The sequence below is a fragment of the Molossus molossus genome, unplaced genomic scaffold (assembly GCF_014108415.1).
Source record: "Molossus molossus isolate mMolMol1 unplaced genomic scaffold, mMolMol1.p scaffold_m16_p_24, whole genome shotgun sequence".
In the NCBI taxonomy this organism is placed as follows: domain Eukaryota; kingdom Metazoa; phylum Chordata; class Mammalia; order Chiroptera; family Molossidae; genus Molossus; species Molossus molossus.
In genome coordinates, this window is record NW_023425360.1 from 13,612,770 (window position 1) to 13,618,769 (window position 6,000).

Consider the following 6,000-nt stretch of genomic DNA (forward strand, 5'->3'; position numbering starts at 1 on the left):
ATGTGAGAGAAACATCAGCTGCCTCCTGCACGCCCTCTACTGGGATCGAGCCTGCAGCCCGGGTATGTGCCCTGACCAGGAATCGAACCGGGACCTCTCTGTCTGGGGCCAGCCAGGCTAATTTTCAAGTTGACAATTTTGTTTGGCCACAAATGATGTCATAAATGTGCACATGGTCCTCGGCAGGAAAATGTGCCCCCATCCCGTCTAGAGCCTTGTTTGAAAACATTCATGCGACGGGGCCTCCCCTCGTAGGGCCTCACCAGGCTCACCTGCAGCTCCATCTCTGTCCCTCCTTCCCTGTCAGCTCTCTTTGCTTTGATGGAAGAATGTAGAAATTGAGAGACTTTTTAGTGATTTCCTATTGGATCAAAACTTAATTGTAGCGAAAACCAAACATGCCAAAATAGTGCCAGGGACTCGCCATCTGTTTAATTATTGGGGTTTCTGAGTAGAGACGTGTGCTGCAGGAGGTGTTTGTGGGCGCACCACCTTTACATTTCCACGTCTCCTTTCTCTCCGCAGACCGACGCGGGTTCACTGCCGCCCACAGCGCAGCTGGTCCGGGAGCCTGTCTCAGACCGCGAAGGCGTCACACGATGAGTCGCACGTTCTTTTCCTTGTTCGTTCATCTGTCGCTTTCGGTTTTCTGTCTCACGTGAGTGACATCATGTGGTACTTGGCCTCTTCTGTCCGACGTTGCTGAGCATGATGTTCTCACAGTGTATCCATGTTGTGGCAGGTGCAGTGTCATCTGGGCTTGTGGCCGCTCCGCACTCCACCGCGTGGAGCAGGTGCCACATCGTGTTCGCTCATCCTGCCGCGGGACCTGGGTTGTCTCCAGGTGTTTGCGATCGTGAATAGTGTTGCAGTGAGTGTGGGTGCATGTGTCTTTGCAAGTCAGTGTTTTCAAGTTTTTGGGTAGATGCCCGGAAGAGGGGTTGCCGGGTCGCGCGGTAAGTCTGTCCTTAATTCTCTGAGAGCCTCATGTGACTATCGGCTGTTCCCAGGCCAGTCGGCATCCCAGCTGCGAAGGAGGGGTCCTTTGTCCGCGGCGTCCCCAACACTTGTATACTTGTCTTGTTGGTAACAGCCATCCCGACAGGTGTGGGGCGGTGTCGCTGTGCTTTGATTTGAATTTCCCTGATTGCTGGTGACGTGGGGCATCTCGCCACACCTGCTGGCCGTGTGTGTTCTGTTGGGAGAGGTGTCTGTTCAGGCCCTCTGCCCATTGTTTGCTGGTGTTGAGTTGAAGAGTTCTTTCTGCATTTGGGATATTAGCCCCTGGTCGGGGCTGTTGTTTGCAAACACCCTCTCCCATTGGGTTGGTTGCCTTTCAGGTTTATTGGCAGTTTCTTTTGCTGTGAAAATCTCACAGACACAGACAGCGACATGGCGGTTCCCAGGGGGACGAGGTGCTGGGGAACCGGGTCCAAATATGTGCTGACGGAAGACGGTTTGACTTTGGGCGGTGAAGACACTGTACAACATACAGATGTTGTGTCTTAGAAATGAACGCTTGAAACCTGTGTCGGTGAAACCCTTTCACCCCAGTCAAGTGAATGAAAACACACGGGTCGCCAGCCGCCGCGGTGATGAAGAGGTGCCACCGGCAGGACTCTCCTCGGACGCGGATAAAGGGTCAACTCCTTTTGGGGGGTGTTGCAATATTTTTTTTGAAACACAAAATAGTTCAAATGTCAATCCTGTTTTGGGTTAAAAAAAAAAGAATATGTTAATGGCAGTACTTGGAGAGATGGAAATATAGCGTCGTTATCTCTTATTAAACTTGCAATATGCCTAAGGAAGAGGGGTCCTCACTGGAAAGCTGGGGTGAAGATGGTGTGTTGCCTGGGAACTAGTGACTGATGCCCTCGGATAAAAGGACAGGTCAGCTCTTCTTCTCGGCAAAGTTCTGTCCCAGCTTCTGTCCAATAGTACTTACTTTTATATTAATGTGTAACCTAGTGTTTACTTATTTACGTTTATCCTCTAGAACCACAGAAGGTCATTCTAAAGAACTGAGAAACAGCTTTATTTTTATTTTTTTTATTTTTATTTTTTCTTATCCTCACCCGAGGACATTTTTCCATTTTTTGTACAGACAGAGTGGGAGGGAGAGAGAGGAAGAGAGAGAGAGAGAAACATCAATGTGAAAGAGACACATCGAGTGGCTGCCACCCGCACGACCAACCAGGGCCGGGGACAAACTGCAACCGAGGTACATGCCCTTAGCGGGAACCGAACCCGGGTCTCTCAGGACCGCAGGCCGACGCTCTGACCGCTGAGCCAAACTGGCCAGGACCTGAGAAACAGCTTTAAAAAATGTCATTGAGCCCTGGCCAGAGCATCAGCCTGCGGACCAAGAGTGAGGGTTCGATTCTGCTCAAGGGCTCTGTTGTGGTTGGGTCCCCGGCCCTGGCCGGGGTCATGCAGGTGGCAGCCAGTTGATATGTCCCTCTCACGACACACACACTCTGTCTGAAGATAAATGGAAAAATATCCTTGGGTGAGGATTTAAAAAAAATTATCAGCGATCAAGGAGACAGTTAACTCTGCCAAATATGGAAATTAAGTCTAGAACCTTTGAGCAGGCTTGCGGAGAGAGCAGGATCGAGGGGCCTGGTTTTACTTAGAAAGCACATTCTCACAAACCCCGATTTTGTGTATTTGTTACCATTAGTAGACACAGATTCATGGAGTTGGGGTTCCTGCCTCGATCCAAAGAGTACATATTGATGATGATGTGTGTTCCATAAATGGCCGGTCACTGGCCTCTGGTCGCACAGGACTCGGACCCGGAAGCGGCTGGTCATGCTCACGAACCCTCCTCTCTGACCAGCTCGGCCTCTTTGCAAATGCTTCTCCTTCTGAAAAGTATTTCATGTTTACATGCTTTTTTAAAGTTTATTAAAAAATGGAATTACAGCCCTGGCCGGTTTGGCTCAGCGGTTAGAGCGTCCGCCCGCAGTCCTGAGAGACCCGGGTTCGGTCCCCGCTAAGGGCATGTACCTCGGTTGCAGTTTGTCCCCGGCCCTGGTTGGTCGTGCGGGTGGCAGCCACTCGATGTGTCCCTTCACATCGATGTTTCCCTCTCTCTCTCTTCCTCTCTCTCCCTCCCACTCTGTCTATACAAAAAATGGAAAGATGTCCTGGAATGAGGATAAAAAAAAAAAAATGGAATTACATAACTTTGTCCTCTTTATGACTGAAGAATCTTTGCTCAAGATTCTTTCTTGTCAGATGAAAATGTATTTGCAACATGAAATTTGTTGTTGTATGTTGGTTAGCGGTGTGTCCTTGTCACCTTGCATGTCACTTACATGTGAACATTTTGTTATCTCTTCTCGACGAATCTGACGTGGAGGGTTTCAGTCACGTTATTGCAAACTATTAATTTTTGTTGTTTGCATGGCTACCATCATGCTGGTTCCTGGCCTTCACCTCGTTTTCTTCTGTGCTCTTCTGTAGTTCGTTTTTCTTTATCTAGACTCTTGTAAAATATAATAGACTGTTTTGAGGCCTTTTCAAATTTTATTATATGGCTTTTTTTCTCTAAAGTTCCCGGTAAGCACTTTTCAGCTGCATTGAGTGAGTTTGGCACTTTGCATCTTTTCTGTTTCTCACTCAGATGCGTTTCCTAACTGCTCTGTGGATTTAGTTTTGAATTATGGATTATTTAGATGGGCATTGCTTAATTTCTGAGCAGTTGGGCTTTTTCTTTTTTGTTTTTGTTTTTATTACTGATATCTAATAATTCCATATTATGGGAAAACATACTTTAAAATGATTTTATTACTTTGGAGTAATTTTGTGTCTCTGGCATGGCCCAGGGTGTGGTAGACTTGAGCAGAGGTTTCGTTTGCGCTTACGGGTGTGAGCGTATCGCTGTGGATGCCATGTTCTGTACGGGCTGCTTGGTCCCTTCCGGAAATTGCTTCGCCTGTGTCTGTTCTGTGTACTGATCTGTGACTGAAACCGCGTTCGTCTTGGGACGTCACGTGGGAGATGGCCATGGAAATCACAGGTGGCTTTCGGATCTTGTAGTATTTATCTCGATCTGTATGTTAGTTAGTTGCTGTGTTTGGATCAAATTTATTGAGCTCTACAATTTTAGTACCTGCAGTTTTCTACACATATTTGATTGGTTGATTGGTTGATGTGAGAGAGAAACATCAATCGGTTGGTTGCCTCCCACATATGTCCCTTCAGGGGATCGAACCCACAGCCTGGGTATGTGCCCTGACTTGGAATCGAACCCACCACCCTTCAGTGTATGGGACGATGCTTCAGCCAACTGAACCACACTGGCCGGGGCTCTGCCAGTTTTTTTAATATATAAATAGTAATAACACATCATGGAGCCATGATAAGCAGCTCCCTATATCTTTGAAATTCTTACGTGATGGGAGAGCCATAAATTGTCTCAATAGATTTAAAATAATTAAATTAATAAAAACTGTGTTAATTTAATTTCCCAGTGGGATGAAATTAGAAATCAGTAAGAGACAGTCCAGTGGGTGTGGCTCCGTGGTTGAGCGTCGACCCTGCACCAAGAGGTCGCCGGTTCGATTCTTGTCAGGACACAAACCCAGGTTGTGGGCCCGATCCCCAGTGGGGGGCATGCAGGAGGCAGCTAATTGATGTTCTTTCTCATTGATGTTTCTCTCTCTCTCCCTCTCCCTTCCTCTCTCTCTCTAGTCAATAAAGAAAAAAAAATTTTTTTTAATCAGTAAGAGACAGGTCTTGAAAATCCTTCAGTATCTGGAAACGGAAATCACGTATAAATCTGTTCAATGGTCAAAGAAGATATAAAAAGAAATTGCAGGGCTGGGTGAAAATAGTGAAGGGATTTAAGTAAAAAACAAAAACAAACATAGACACAGACAACAGTCTAGTGGTTTCCAGGGAGGGGGTGGAAGAGGGTAAAAGGGGGATACATGGTGATGGGAGGAGACTTCACGTGGGTGATGAGCGCACAGTACAATAGACAGATGGTGTATATAGAATTGTACACCTGAAACCTAGATAATTTTATTAACCAGTGTCACCCCCAATAAACTCAATAAAAAAGAAAAAACTGTTTTAAATGTAGTAATGATCTAATCATAAGTATGAATAAAATCTCTCTTCCCTAAAAATAATAAAAAATGAAAATGGTATTTTGAACTGAATAAAGACGAAAAACACAGGATATTAAAATTTATGGGATGCTGCTAAAGCTGTGTTTATGGGGAAATTATAGCACTAAAAGGTCTATATTAGAAAACCCAGTGACTTTACAGTTGACTCTTGAACAACAGGTTTGAACTGCGTGGATCTACTAACATGCAGATTTTTTCAATCAATATATTGTAAAAAAATGTTTGGACATTTGTGACAATCTGAAGAAAACTTGCCAGTGAACTGTATAGAACTATATTTTTTAAACTTGGGTTTATCATGAACGCATGGAATATATGTACGTACACACGAGTCAGCTTATTATTCACTACCATAAAATACGCACAACTGTATTATAAAAAGTTAAAATGCATCACCGCTTCTGCACACCAACACTCACAGCCCACACCTGGGGCCGGTGGAGGGAGCCGTACGCGAGTGCAGGTGCAGGTTGGGCCCTCAGGCACATGGCTCACTGTGGACCCACTGCCCGTGGGGTAGCCTGGCAGCTGCCTTTTGGTCTCTGTGTGTGATGCTGGTCATCTGTGTGTGAGCAGTTTGTCTGTCTGGTAAGTGGTGTCACAGTAACAAGTGATCTCTGTGGTTCTCGTGTATTTTTCATTGTGTTCAGTGCGATACCATAACCTTGAATAACACCACGGAACCCACAGGAGGTGCCTCGCAAGGCGGGAAGTGTGCCCGAGAGAAGCGTCCCGACAGGACAGGAAGACGGTGAACTGCTCTGTGGCCCGGAGGTGGAGGTGCCGTCGGATGTGTCTAGGTGAATGGAGCCCGTGGTTGGAAGGAAGAGGAAGGGAAGCACGTGGCACGGTCACA